Raw genomic sequence first — 15,919 nt, 5'->3', positions numbered from 1 at the left:
GTTGTTTTCAGAGTTGTCTTTGCAGGGCATCTTTCTGTCCCTGCCTCTGTTTCCCCCTTGCCTACAGCGACACTCCAGTACCTCCTGATATCCTGGGTTGGAGCTGATAGGACTCATCTGCTAGAATGATTCGGTAGAAATAGCTGCATCTTTATGTAATGTTCTATCCCCTGACATTGGGACGACAGCAGATGTGTCCTGTTTTCCTGTGTAGAGTCCTAGTAACTCCTACCATTGTACACATTGGTAAATCAAAACAGGTTTTTTGGTACTAGTCCTCACTTAGGAATATTTGTATGTCAAATTTCAAACTTCAGCCATTTTGGTCATAAAGTGCCATTATAATTTTTTTAATATAAAAAGAAACAAAAATAAAAAGCATATTTTATAGACCATAAGGAAAGTTAAAATGGCTGATGGGATTTTACTCAACTATACGGTAAAGTATAGGAATGAAGCAGTATGTCTTCAAAAAGTTTGGGAGCCCTCTAGTGGCTTCTGTTTCAGAAGCCACCCAAACTTTGCCATAGCAGCAGTGTGTATATATACACCTTCCATGTTCATAGATTCATAGATTCTAGGACTGGAAGGGACCTTGATTGGGAACTCTATTGAATACCTGAAAGGATGATAAAGGCACTACTACAGGATGTCAGCTTATGCCCAAATAAATCTGTTAGTCTTTAAGGTGCCACTGGAATCCTCATTGTTAATATTTGTTCAGAATTCTTATGCACTAGCATGGTGCTATTGCAGTTTGATCCTCAAATCTCCAGGGGGATGTTTACATTTCTTTCCCTTCCTCATCCCTCACACCTTTAAAAACCTCAGTCCCTTTTAAAATTTAAATACATTTCTGTTCACACTAGATTTTGTCCTTCTGAACACACAATTAAAATATAACTCTTCTGCTTTAAACTACGTCAGTATCACTGAACCACACAAGACAAGTTGAAGGTTAAGTTTAAATATTTTCATTCCTCTACGCTTGATGGAAATGATGAAATAATTGGATAGATACAAAAGTATTTCCATCACCCTTGTTAAAATGTCAGCTTGATTTTTTTTTAACATAAGGTTTATATGGCAAGTCAGATTTCATCTAGACCATAAAGTCTCTTTCTAAGGAATTATCATTTGGATAGATTTTTGAACCTCAAGATTCTGGCTGTGAATAGACAATAGCAATTCAGGTCTGGTGCTCAGAGATATGACTGCTGCTGCCACCCCTTCATTCTATTGGATCTTCAGATTTAAAATCCTATCTGTATTAACAGTTTCCTTTGTACCATAGCACAGTGAAGTATACACGTTGATTCCTTCCAAAGAAATCACATTCCCCATCAGTTATTTTAGTTAAAGCTCTATGAAATCTATTGCCTTTTAAAGGCAAAAAGTCATCTAGTGCTAGATGGGTTGGCGTCAACCCACTTTACCTTTTGAAAGCTAAAATACACAGCACTCAATTTTAAGCAGCCCTTTTAGATGCGGAGGGAAAAGGAGGCTTAAAGAACGTATTCTAGTCTCCCCGTGGATAGGAAATTCAGTTGGGAAAATTACACACAGGGGTTCCAACCAAAATTAGTTGTGATCCTCCGTTGACCCAAAGACTGGACCCAGCATTTGCACCAGCTTCAGGATGAATGTATTGTCATTGAAAGGTTCCCAACCACTTAGGATAGTGTTGATTCTGTTATTGATGAAGATCACTATTGTCTTCCTTTGAGACGGCAGGATGCCAGCTTTCTTTTACAAGTTATAGTTTCATACCTCTTTCAAGAAACCATCCCCGATTAAACAAACTTACCAGAATTACCATCTGTTTTAATTTAACATTATATTGCGGTGGCACCTAGAGGCTGACCAGGTTGAGGCCCTGTTGTGCTAGGCACTGTACAAACATTCACAACATTGTACAACACTAGGCACTGTACAAAGAAAAGTTCTTACAATCAATGATCTAGCCCCCATGGGGGGGAGCGGGTAAAAATTGAAAATGTGGTATTGGAGCAACTACAGTTCATCTCAATTCCATAGATTTCCTTGCTTCCTATCAAACTGTTTTCAGTTTAGACCTGGGATCAAGTTCACTGCTGGTGTAATTGAGCACAGCTCTATTGCAGACAATGGTCTTGTGTCTGTTTAGGCTAATGCTGAATTTTGCCCTTGCTGTATAATTTACAATGTAAAAGAAACCTGCAAAAAGGAAAGGATTGCACCCACACACCCCAAGCATGGAAGCCAGTCAGAACTTGTAATATTATCTTCCTGTAATATCTGTTTATGACAAATTTTCAATAAAATTCATACAGAAGAGAAAATAGATTATGTTGGCTACCACAGTACATAGATATGACTCATTTGTGCTCATAGTACAAGCAGCCAAAGATAAGGGTAATGTTCAACTTTTTGTCTGAACTGTAGGCTTGTACGGAATTCAGCACAGTGAAACCCCAATTGTGGTTGTAGCCTCTGGGCATTGAGGAAATAACCACAACTCTTACTATTCTTCACTATTCAGATTGAAGCTTATGTTGGTGACTTTGGAGTAGCTAGCAAAACCTTCCTTACTCCCGGATAGAATTACACACAAACTCAACAGAAAAAATTGTTTTTCAGTTTTCTGGCAGATTTAATCATTTGCCTGATTCAAAATAAACATCATGGCCCACAATGACATATAGAAGGGAAGAAAAGTGAGATATGCATCACAAAAGTGATAAAGAAGAACAATTAATGAAAACGGAATTTAATTTCTGAAATACTTTGAGTTAAATAGACTAGAACAAGACATTCCTACCTTTGTATTTGCAAGTATACATACCCATACATACATCAAGAATATATACATACCCATACATATATCAAGAATATAGACACTTGTTCTGAGGACCACAGGGAGGTGAGAGACCAATTACAAGTCTCCAGGCACAGATAAAAGGGATAAAAATAAGCGTGTTATCATGATAGGGTTCTATAATACACCAGCAAATGAAGAAGAGGAAGTGGATGAGGCATTTCTGGAACAAATAAAAGAACTATCTAAACCATAAGACTAGGTAGTAATGGGTAGTAACTACTCAGACATCTGTTGGAAAAATAATAAGGCAAAACAAAAAATGCCCAATAAATTCTTGGAATGTGCTGGGAGCAACTTTTTGTTTCAGAAAGTGGAGGAAGTAACCAGGAGGACAGCCATTTTGCACTTGGTTCTGACCCACAGAGAGAAATTGGTAGTGAATATGAAGGTGAAAGAAAATTTGGATGGAAATGATCATGAAATGACAGATGACATGATTCTGAGGAAAGGAAGGACTAAGAGCAGCAAAGGACAATGGACTTCAGAAACGCAGACTTCAATAAACTTGGAGAACTAGTAGGTGAGGTACCGTGGGAACAAAATCTAAGGGAAAAAGGAGTTGAGAAGAGCTGGCAGTTTCTTAAGGAGACAATATTGAAGGCACAACAGCAAACTCTCCCAATGCAAAGGGAAGATAGGCCAATATGGTTCCACCAGGAGCTCTTTAATTACATTAAAATCAAAAGGGAATTCAAGTGAAAACATGGATGAATTGCTAAGGAGGAGTGCAAAAGAATAGCATCAGCATGTAGGGACAAAATCAGAAAAGCTAAGGCACAAAATGAGTTACACCTATCCAGGGACATAAAATGTAATAAGAAGAAGTACTTTAAATACATCAGGAGCAAGAGACAGATGAAGGAAAAAGTAGGCCCTCTACTTAGCACTACCCGCCGATCTATCAATCTATCGGAGATCAATTTATCAATTTATCGCGTCTAGTGTAGACACAATAAAATCGATCCCCGATCACTCTGCCGTCGACTCCAGAACTCCACCGCGGTGAGAGGCGGAAGCGGAGTCAATGGGGGAGTGGCAGCGGTCAACTCACCGCCATCCTCACGGCCAGGTAAATCAATCTAAGGTACGCCAACTTCAGCTAAGGTATGCCCTCCCCGCCCAGTGTAGTCCTAGCCCAAGAAGGCTGAGGTGTTTAAAGCCTATTTTGCTTCAGCCTTCACTAAAAAGATTAGTGGGTTTAAGATACTCAACACACTGTTAACAACAAGGGGAAAGGTATGCAAGCCAAAATGGGGAAAGAACGGGTTAAAAATATTTAACTTGCAAGATATATTCAAGTCAACATAGTTGGATGAAATTAATCCTTGGGTACTTAAGAAACTAGCGGAAGCAATCTCGGAATCACTAGCAATTATCTTTGAGAATGACGGGTGAGGTCCCAGAGGACTGGAGAAGGGAAAACAGAGGACTATCTTTAAAAAGGGGAACAAAGCAGACCTGGGAAATTATAGACCTGACAGCCTAATTTTGATACCTGGAAAGACACTGGAACAAATTATTAAACAATCAGTTTGTAAGCATCTAGAGGATAGTAGGATTATAAGGAATGGCCAGCATGGATTTGCCAGGAACAAATGTTAAGCCAACCTACTTTCCTTCTTTGACAGGGTTACTGGCCTGGTGGATAGAGGGGAAGCAGACATGATATATCATGATTTTAGCAAGGCTTTTGACCTAGTTCTATATAACATTCTCCTAAGCAAACTAGTGAAGTATGGTCTAAATGAAATTACTGTAAGATGGGTCGAACTCAAAGAGTATTTACAAATAATTTGCTGTCAGACTGGAAGTGCATATCAAGTGGAGTCCTGCAGAGGTCTGTCCTGGGGCTGGTACTATTCAATATTTTCATTAATGACTTGGATGATGGAGTGGGGAGTATGTTTATGAAATACAAAGATGACACAAAGCTAGAAGGGGTTACTAGCACTTTGGAGGACAGGTTTAGAATTCAAAATTACCTTGAAAAATTGGAGAATTGGTCTGAAATCCTCAAGCTGAAATTCAATAAAGATAAGTGCAAAGTACTTCACATAGAAAGCAAAAATCAAATGCACAGCTACAAACTGGGGAATAACAGGGTAGGTGGTAGTACTGTTGAAAAGCATCTGGGGGTTATCACTCACTCACTCATGCCCGTCACCCCAATCGGGGTATGGGCTGCCAACCACAGATTTCCAGAGTCCTCTATCCTGGGCCATTCGCTCTAGCTGGTTCCAGGTATAGCCCATTTTTTTGCTATCAGCCTGAAGGTCGCATCGCCAGGTATTTCTTGGATGGCCTCTTTTCCACTTGCCTTGGGGGTTCCACCGCAGTGCCTGTCTGGTGATGTTGGTTGGCTGCTTGTGTAGTGTATGTCCTATCCAGCTCCACCTTCTCCTTCTAATTTCTTCCTCTGCTGGGAGTTGACGGGTCCTCTCCAAGAGGTGGATGTTACTGATGGTGTCTGGCCAGCGGATCTGGAGAATCCTTCTGAGGAAGCTATTAATGAAGGTCTGGATCTTCCTGGTGGTTGTTTTGGTTGTCCTCCAGGTTTCAGCTCCTTATAGCGGATCATAAACTGAATGAGAGTCATCAATGTGATGCAGTTGCAAAAAATGCTAATATCATTCTGGGGTGTGTGAACAGTAGTGTTGTATGTAAGATATAGAAGGTAATTCTCCTGCTCTACTTGGCACTGGTGAGGCCTCAATTGGAGTACAGTGTCCAGTTCTGGGTACCATGCTTCAGGAAAGATGTGGACAAATTGGAAAAAGTTCAAAGAAGAGCAACAAAAATGATACAAGAATTAGAAAACCTGACCTATGAGGAAAGGTTAGAAAACCTGGACATGTTTAGTCTTGAGAAAAGAAGTTAGGGGAATCTTAAGGGTTATTATAAAGAAAATGGTGATCAATTGTTCTCCGTGTCCACTGAAGGTAGGGCAAGAAAAATTGGGCTTAATCTGCCACAAGAGAGATTTAGGTTAGCTATTAGGAAAAACATTCTAACTATAAAGGTTAGACATTTTTCACAGCCCTGAGCGATGTAGCTAGGTCAACCCAAGTTTTAGCTGAAGACCAGGTTCCAGGCAGGAAGACCTTCTTATTGTTTTACAGAGCCTGAAAGCACTGCTCTGGTAATTCAATGGTATTACACTATCATTGTGTCACTAGCACTGTTGCACTGCAGCTAAGGATCTGTTTGCATCTTCATTAGGAAAGCCCATTTTCAGATATTTTACAACTGTTCGGGGCTGAAACTGGTCATTGTGTCCTTTATGAATCACAACATCTGGAGTCTTTGAGAGATGCTTAAAAACATGATAATGACTATTTGTCATGACTATTAATCACAAAAGAGCAACACAATAATGAAAAATGGATTAAAGACTTAACCAGCATCTTTCACAGTGTGCTGAGGAGCCCATGAAGTTCTTCCTCCATCTATTAGAGTTATTCTTATTTTTCTTCCCCTTATGTCAGTTATATGAAATCTCTGCCAGCTGGCTCTTTCCCAGCTACGCTGTATGGGAATTCAAAGTCCCACCCCTATCCCGCAGCATACATACAATTCCTTATTCATGGGCCATCAGTTAGATTAGTTTGTCTTCCAGCTATAGTCATGAGCGAGGAACTAATAGGGAAATTTTCTGTGCACATAATTATCACTAGAGGCCATCACAAGCCTCACTAAATAGCGAGGCAGGGATATCTGTAGTAATGCAATATATGAATTAACAAAGAGAAGCCAGACGTAAGAGTGCAACCTGTGTCTGACATGAGCATACCGTTGATGCCTGTTGTAACGAAAGAAAATTTTCTTGAGTCTACATCAAATTCATGTCTCCAATAGCCTTTTAACTTTTTTTAAAAAAGAAATATGCACTGGTATTTTAAAAAGTCTATTAAAATAATAAATCAAATATAATACATGGATGAGGATTAAGAAATGGCATGAAATGTCCCTGCTTTTGGCTATTTAGGTTAGCGTAATAATATTGTATGAAAGCATTTTACATTTAATTACAAAATTGTGTTAAATGGCAAAATTTGGACTCAGAATCACATTGGCACTTTCCCTAAATGGTACAGCAGAGGATGGAAAGTGGGGGAAATGTTCTGGTTCACATCCATCTGTAATAATCACACATTGAAGAAAATGATCTATGGGTTACAGTGAAGTTGGTGTTGGTGAAAGGTGCCAGACTGATAGGCTAGAGACTGAACTCCATGTATACCCTTAGCCATGAGTAGCAGAAGGGAATACTTCCCCCACATCACAATGTCTCAAACTTATATGGAGCTAGGATTTTTGAGAGACATTCATTATTCTAGGGTCACAGCACTCCCTGTGAGGGGATTATGCATTATACCGATTTTCTAGGGGGTGAAACTGAGGAACTGAAAGGTTGTGACTTGGCCAACCTATAAGTGTTATAATGTTTGCCCAATGTTCATACTCTGAAAGTACACAGAATAAACTGGCTCTGCACCATAGCTACTTCATAGTGTTCTTCATCCCCTAAATATTGATGTCAGATGTATCCTAATAAATGAGGCTAGACAACATTGTCTTAAAATTGAATAGTTCTTTAATACAGATAGAGCCCTTACACTGCAGTGCTGGTCTCCCCTACTTTTGGCTTCTGGCAACACCCCTAAAAACACTTCTGCTTTCACTTTCACATTCTCCCTGAGTCTCCCCGAAACCACAACCACCCACAACCCAGTTAGTTCAGGAGCAGAAACAATTATTACAGTATCATCACTATTATTTGCTATCCCTCCTGAACACAAGAGTTAGGCTCAGCCAATATCAGGAGCGTGAAGAAACACTGTGTGAACGTGAACGGTAGCATGTGAAGAAACCCCACCCACCCCCTCTCATGTAATGTGCCCAAGTGCACCACAGGCAGTTGCATTGAAATTTCCACTGATAATCCAGATATTGGAAAATCTGAGCATCTTCCACTGATGTGAAAAAATTCACAGAGAACATTATACGTCACAGCAGAACTGCAAGCCGGACGAGGGGAAATGGAGGGGTTTTAACCTCTGTGACACATTATTTCACCAAGCTAACTTTTGTTGTAAGAAGCAAATCAGCAAAACCAACCAAGCCACCACTTTTCAGTCGCTTTCTGGTGGGTCTGGGCCAGATTTGCTTTCCCAAGCTTGTGCTGTTCTGCTGATTTCCCCAATGGCACTCTACACTACATTCTGGGGCACAATATCCACTGGAGTTCCTGAATGAAGCCACATATGAGAAGAGGACACAAGGCCAGATTCACATTAGGGACCAGAAATTTGCTGGGTGGCCCACAGTTCTTTCATCAAAAGTAGGGTGACCAGCCATGTGTGAGATTAAAAATACATGCCACAGCAGCATATTCTAGCATGTATAATTTTTCAGCTCCAGTGCAGGTTATTTTAGTATTTACTGGAACACAGATCAGTGGGGTAACATTTTAAATCTACTAATAACTAGAGATGGGCCTGAATCAACACTCCTGACACATCCACATTTGTTTTTCGGCAGTTGAGGTAGCTATCTAGACAGGTGCCCATCTATCTCCCTTTCTTAGGTTTTTATATTGTGTCTATCGTCATTTTGGTTTCTGAGTGCTGATACTATCTCTGATACCATTTATATGTGCACAGGCTAAGAAAAGGAAAAGGAAAATCAAATCTCATGCTTCAGACTTAAGCAGATCATCTCAGAAGTGTGGAAGAATTGGCCATCATCTTCCCAGACACAGCAACGCATAATTGGTTAGGTGCATTATAAATAAATTTTATTTTCCTCTGAAGCATCAGCTGGTGGTACCTGGTAACGGTAGGCTGCTGGACTTGAGCTGATCTGGTATGGTAAATCCTACATTACTCGGAAATATTATGGGTTGAATAAAACCAACCAGTTTCCTGTGTGTTTCTGCTGCTTTATTCCTTTGATTTCTTCTTTGTTTTCTTAGTGTTTGCAGGGTACATAGCCAATCCTTATTGCCAAAACAAGGCTATATTTGCCTTGCGTCAAATAAAAGCAGCTAGAATGCTTCTAAAGATATATATATAGACTCATAGACTTTAAGGTCAGAAGGGACCATTATGATCTTCTAGTCTGACTTGCACAACGCAGGCCACAGAATCTCATCCACCCACTCCTGTAACAAACCCCTGACCTATGTCTGAGCTATTGAAGTCCTCAACTTGTGGTTTAAAGACTTCAAGGTGCAGAGAATCCTCTAGCAAGTGACCCGTGCCCTATGCTGCAGAGGAAGGTGAAAACCCCTCAGGGCCTCTGCCAATCTGCCCTGGAGGTAAATTCCTTCCCAACCCCAAATATGGCGATCAGCTAAACCCTGAGCATATATATATATATATATTTAAAGATTTAGTTTTCTAAATACATCTATTGGAAGTGGACTAATCTAAGTGTCTTTTATCAATGAGGTATGCTGTACAATTAACTCCAGCTTTGCTTTACGCTCATCCTTTGTTCAAAAATAAAACCAATGTTGACACCTGCTATAGCACATGATCCACTGCATTTCATTCATAAACCACATTAATCATATAAGCTAACTGAGCTTTCAGGGAGTCTCAGAATTATTAGAAGTCCCAAAGAGCTGACAGGAAACACTTTCATTATTTCTCCCTCCTCCACATTGTGTCTCCTTTTCAACAAGTAACTATCTGTTGCAATTAGATATTAAGTTGCTTTATTTGCTGTGCAACCACAAAAATGGGGAAGAGATGTTTTGTAACATTTGGAAACTTGCCTAAGGGCCAGATTTTTAAAGGTATTTAGGACTCTAACTCCCCTTGGGAGTCAGTGGGACTCAGGCTCCTAACCAAGTCACTTTTGAAAAATGGGACCTAGGCTCCTAAGTCACTTAAGGCCAGATTTTTAAAGGTATTAAGGTGCCTAACTCCCATGAAATACCTTTAAAAATTTAGCCCTAAATGACATAGGAGCCTAAGTCCAATTTTCAGAAGTGACTTGGGCACTTGGGAGCCTTAGTCAGATTGACTTCCAGTTTGGTTTAGGCTCTTAAGTGCCTAGATCAATTTGAAAATGGGACTTTGAAAATTTTACCTGTTATCTGCAAATATAAACATTTCTGACAGGAATTTCACTGGAGCATGTTAAAATAGTCTAGACCCTCCCCATATCAGAGACACAGGGCCCCCAGAATATGACACTGTCAGACCGTGACTAATAAAATAAATAGAACGTGGCATGCCTTACTATAGGTGTCCAGTAAGCAAGCAAATCACTTGACACAGAGAGAAGAGAATGTCTTTGGGAAGGTCGGGATGCATGCTCAGAGGTCTTAGGGCTGGGCAGGATCCCAAGCTGGGAAGTTTTCTGTTTGTTTATATTATCTTATTTTGCTTTCTTGTTGCAAACATTATCCCTGCCGAAAGGAGCTTACTGACTGCAACTGTATTTTTTGGTGAGTCATTGCAACAGATTGCAGAGTCCATGTTACACAGGACGAACTTGCCAATCAAAGAGTCAAGGATATGTCTGATTCATGTCACAAAACAGTGCCCCCAGACTGATAGCTAAATGTACTTATATAATACTTAATATATATATATTGAAAGTAAACTGAGTTATTTAATTAGTTATTCCTATAACCATGGCAAAATACCCACAGAATCAAAAGAGAATGTATGATGAACTCTTTTAGCACACCCCCAGAAGTTCTCTGCTCTATCAGACCACCTTGCAGATCAAACACCAACGGCTCATTATCAGACACCGCTAAACTTAAAGATTTTCTTCAGGGAGTAGGTTGGTAGATAGTAAGAACTGCTGGTAGTTGGTAGAACTAAGAACAGGCAAACATGAATACTTTGGCTTATTGCTAGATTATTTATTTTTTTACTGGCTGCAAGCTGCTGCATTCCCAGGCCATTAACATATGTTCAAGAATTAGAAACTAACACAATAATTTACTTACTAATTGGAGACAGCCTGTCTCTATATAGACAAACATTTGCTTTAGCTGGTGAGTCTCATTAAAAGTAGATCATGCACACCCACTAGTATTATAGCTCTTAAAGACTGTGTCTGGTTCGATGTAAACTTATCTTGAACTCAGTTAGTGGAATGGACATTTAGAGACATTTCAAAGAGTACAGCTATAAAAAAATTTGTTTTCAGTTCATAAGAACACTTGAACAGAAGAACATGAAGCACAGTATCACAGAATCATAGGACTGGGAGGGACCTCAAGAGTCTAGTCCCTTGCACTCATGGCAGGACTAAGTATTATCTAGAACATTCCTGACAGGTGTTTGTCTAACCTCTTAAAAATCCCCAATGATGTAGATTCTACAACCTCCCTAGGCAATTTATTCCAGTGCTTAACCACTCTGATGGGAAGATTTTCCTAATATCCAACCTAAACCTCCCTTTCTGCAGTTTAAGCCCATTGCTTCTTGTCCTATCCTTAGAAGTTAAGAAGAATAATTTTACTCCCTCCTCCTTGTAACAACCTTTTATATACAGTACTTAAAAACTGTTATCATGTCCCCTCTAAGGGTACGTCTACACTACAAGACTATTTCGATTCATCTTAATTCGAATTTCTGGAATTGACCTAATGTAGTCGAAGTTGTGTATCCACAATAAATACAGTAATTCGACTGTGTGAGTCCACAGTAACGGGCGAAGCGTCGACTTTTGAAGCGGTGCACTGTGGGAAGCTATCCCACAGTTCCCGCACTCCCCGCCGCCCATCGGAATGCTGGGGGGGGGGGAAACTGTGTTGAGGGTGGTTTTGGGTAACTGTCATCATTCAACCATCACACCCGCCGGCGGGAAATCAGTTCGCGCACTTTTCCTGTTATAAGTGACAGCGCGGACGCCACAGCACTCCACTGCGACCATGGAGCCCGCTGTGATCATCGCTGCAGTTATGGCCATTGTCAACTCCTCGCACCTTATCGAACACCTCTTCCACAGTGAGATGTTGAGAACTCGGTCGAGAAGGCAACGGCAGCGTGGTGAGGACATGAAGTCTCAGAGTGGCACAGACCTCTCAGAAAGCACGGTACGCCGCGCCGTGGAGATCATGGTGGCAATGGGTCATGTTCATGCTATGGGATGTTGATTCTGGGCCCGGGAAACAAGCACGGACTGGTGGGACCGCATAGTGCTGCAGGTCTGGGATGAATCACAGTGGCTGCGAAACTTCAGGATGCGTAAGGGCACTTTCGTTGAACTGTGTGACTTGCTGGCCCCTGCTCTGACGCGCAAGGACACCCGGATGCGAGCAGCCCTGACTGTGCAGAAGCGAGTGGCCATAGCCCTCTGGAAACTTGCAACGCCAGACAGCTACCGCTCAGTAGCGAACCACTTTGGTGTGGGCAAATCTACCGTGGGGCTTGCTGTGATGCAAGTAGCCAACGCAATCGTTGATCTCCTGCTCTCGAAGGTGGTGACCCTGGGAAACATACAGGTTGTCAAAGATGGCTTCGCCGCAATGGGATTCCCAAACTGCGGTGGGGCTATAGATGGGACTCACATTCCTATCCTGGGACCGGCCCACCAGGCCAGCCAGTATATAAACCGCAAGGGCTACTTTTCCATGGTGCTGCAAGCACTCGTGGACCATAGGGGACGGTTTACCAACATCAACGTCGGGTGGCCGGGCAAGGTTCATGACGCGCGTGTGTTCAAGAACTCTGGTCTGTTTAGACGCCTGCAGGAAGGTAGTTTCTTCCCAGACTACAAAATAAATGTTGGGGATGTGCAGATGCCTACAGTGATCCTCGGGGACCCAGCCTACCCGCTAATGCCCTGGCTCATGAAGCCCTATACAGGCGCCTTGGACACTGACAAGGAACTCTTCAACTACCGGCTGAGCAAGTGCAGAATGGTGGTGGAGTGTGCTTTCGGACGTCTGAAGGGGAGATGGAAGAGCTTACTGACTCGCTCGGATCTCAGTGAAAACAATATCCCCATTGTCATTGCAGCTTGCTGTGTGCTCCACAATCTGTGTGAGAGCGAGGGGGAGACGTTTATGGCGGGATGGGAGCTTGAGGCACATCGTCTGGCTGCTGATTACACTCAGCCAGACACCCGTGCGATTAGAAGAGCACAGCGGGAAGCGCTGTGCATCCGGGAGGCTTTGAAAGGCAGGTTCCTCAGCGAGCAGGGTAACCTGTGACTATTAACTTTGTGTATAGAGAAGCGGAACCTGCCCCTGTTTCTTTACCCAGTTTCTGTTGACTCTCCTCTACAGTTTCATATCCCGTTCACCCCGTTTGCCCCCTTCCAACACACGTGTACAAATAAGGTTAATAGAGCATTGTTCAGCAACAACCTTCTCTGGACTACTGACTTCGCGTGAAAGGGTTGACACAGGGATGGTGACTGTGCTGGGTTGGGTGTGCAGTGATGTAGAGACCGCTTCTAGACTATAGGACTGATAGGCTCCTGCTCGTACAGCGGTCTCTGTGGTGAGGACTGGTACAGGTGTGTGTGCAGGAATGGGTGAGGGGTGCAGGCTTTGCAATGGAGTTTGGGTGCAGGCTCTGGGCTGGGGGTTGGGGGCGTAGGAAGGTGTGAGTGGTGTGTGATAATGGGGAGGAGGTGTAGGGGGTAGCGGGCTGGGGGCTGATGGTTTGATGCATTGTAGAGGCTCAGGGCTACGACAGAAGGGCAGGGTGAGGGCAACCTGCCTTGCCACTTGTGGATGGCATGCTCAATGACCCTGGGGCAGCAGACAGCATTTCTGTGGGTAGCCTCTCTACTGTGAGACAGGGACGCGGCGCGGCGGGGAGGGGGGTGAGACAACACGCCGGGGGAGGGGTGGCAGGTGGGGGCTGGTACCTGCTCCAGGCAGGGAATTGACGGGGCTGGGGGAGACCCGCGTGGGACAGGGCACGATCCAGGCATGGCCGGTGGAGAGACGCACCTGCAAATATACCTGGCGCAGGGCACCTTCCGCCTATGAGCAGAACATGAAAATCACCCCACAGACTGACCAGGGTGACTAGAGGCTGCACTCTGTGAGTGACCAGCTGTTGATCTTGCCCCCATATCTGTACCACTATTAACTATGAAATTCCTATGCAATTCCCAAACCATTCTCCCCCCTTCACGGAAAGTATTCTGCAAAGAAACCTGACGGGAAAAGAAATTACCAAAAAATAAAAACTTTTTATAATGAACAGCACATTAAGGGAAGGACTTCTCAAAAGTAAGGTACTGAGAGCGTTTTGTAAGCTTAGCACTCTGCTGTGGTGCATTAACATTTTTCACGGTCCCTGGTGCCCCTTCCTCTAGTCATTTTGGGTGATGGTGGGATTGGACTTTGCGGCGGGGGGCAGCGGTCGCAGATGCAGTGAAGGGGAGCTCCGTCCTCCTTCCTGCGGTGCTGCAGAACATCGACAAGGTGCCTGGATCAGGTAGGGATACAGTTGCACCTGTGTGATGGGAAAAAGTGAGTGAATTCCATAGAGAGATATTTTTGGTCAAAAAAGAAACAAAGTCTACTCAGTGTGTGTGAACAAGAGCAAGCACAGCACCTCTCTCATGAGCACTCACTCGGGGAAAGTTCGATTTCTCTGGGTTCGCTTTCATTGCCTGTGGTATTGCACTGCAGACCAGAGAAGCGGGGCAGGAAAGAAGAATCCATGGAGCGGCCAGGCATGGTAAGCCTAGTTTTTTTTGCAGCTTTAAGTTGCATCTACAGCACTGTCCTCCTGCTGCAGGCAAACATGAAAGCAGAATCGGTGCCCCTGTTGCAGCCCCTCGCGGCCGTTCCCTGTTAGAGATCCCTGTATTCTCCCACTCTGCAGCCTCCTACACATGGCTGTACAGTGACGCTTCTTGCTATGCAAAGGAACAGTTAAGCACAACCATTACTTATGGCAGGCAAATTACTCTAATTACATGCAGGAGTCTGCACGTGACATCACACTGAGGAGAGTGTCACGGAGACAGAGAGCGCGAATGCTGGAGGAAAGCCAACACAACCCTGGGGCCTATGCTGCCATGCTCGTGAAGGCGCTGGTCCCCGAATTCCAGCTGAGAGCGTTGCGTGGAAAAGTGTGCTTCCTCGGGGCACCCAATAAGCAAGCCCTGCCCAGGAACCTCATGCAGAGGCTTGGCGATTACCTCCTGGAGAGCTTCCTGGAGATGTCAGAGGAAGATGACAGTTCCATCCACCTGTACATAGACCTTGTGTTCGCCTAGTTGTTTTCCCAGTTTATTTAAAAAATAAATGTTAACATGTTTGAAGCAGTTACCGATTGATCCTTCTCCTGAATCAGGGTCCGTGGTAACGGGTGGGGAGTGTTGGTAGGGGATCTCATTGATGGTGTCTTAGAGATCCTGGGTGTCGGGGAAATCTGTGTTGTAAGCGCTGTCGACTGCCTCGTCCTCTTAAACTTTCCCGTACACGAACATCTCCGAGGAACAGTCCGTCGACAGTATCCCATCCTCTCAGTCCACGGTCACTGGTGGGGCAGTGGTGGCAGACCCACCGAGAATGGCATGCAGTGCCTCGTAGAAGCAGCATGTCTGGGGCTGGGCTCCGGAGCGTCCGTTTGCTGCTCTGAGTTTCTGGTAGCCTTCTCTCAGCTCCTTGACATTCACGTGGCACTGCGTTGTATCCCAGCTGTATCCTCTGTCTCTCATGGCTTTGGAGACCTTCTCAAAGGACTTTGCATTCCGTTTGCTGGAGCGCAGCTCCGAAAGCACAGGCTCATCGCCCCACACAGCAATCAGATCCGAGACTTCCCGGTCAGTCCATGCTGGGGACCTCTTTGTAGTGTGAGATTGCCTGGACTCCTCTGGTGGAGAACTCTGCATCGTTGCTGGTGCTGCTGAGCTCGCCCCGATGAGCAACCAGGACATGGGATTCAAACTGTCCAGACAGGAAAAGGAATTCAAATTTTCCAGGGGCATTGACTGTGTGGCTGGTCAGAGCATCCAAGCTCGGACTGGCGTCCAGAGCGTCAGCAGAGTGTTGCACTCTGGGATAGCTCCCGGAGCTACTAAGATCGATTTGCATCCACACCTAGCCTAATTCGA

The 15,919-nt window shown here is 43.7% G+C and overlaps 1 protein-coding gene across 3 annotated transcripts in view; it reads left to right on the top strand.

Annotated features, from left to right (window-relative positions):
• LOC120408463 overlaps positions 1-15,124 on the top strand; it is a 148,702-nt gene extending 133,578 nt beyond the window's left edge. For 2 of the 3 annotated variants that reach the window (XM_039545449.1, XM_039545430.1), the window contains one exon: positions 8,524-8,742. The gene's annotated coding sequence lies outside the window, so the exon portion shown is untranslated. Of the gene's footprint in view, positions 1-8,523; positions 8,743-14,782 lie in introns of those variants that run through there. The other variant, XM_039545441.1, reaches the window with a different exon arrangement.
• Positions 15,125-15,919: the final 795 nt, after the last annotated feature.

Source organism: Mauremys reevesii, linkage group 1 (genome assembly GCF_016161935.1).
Source record: "Mauremys reevesii isolate NIE-2019 linkage group 1, ASM1616193v1, whole genome shotgun sequence".
In the NCBI taxonomy this organism is placed as follows: domain Eukaryota; kingdom Metazoa; phylum Chordata; order Testudines; family Geoemydidae; genus Mauremys; species Mauremys reevesii.
Note: the sequence above shows the minus strand (reverse complement) of the source record. Positions and strands in the feature narration are given on the sequence as shown.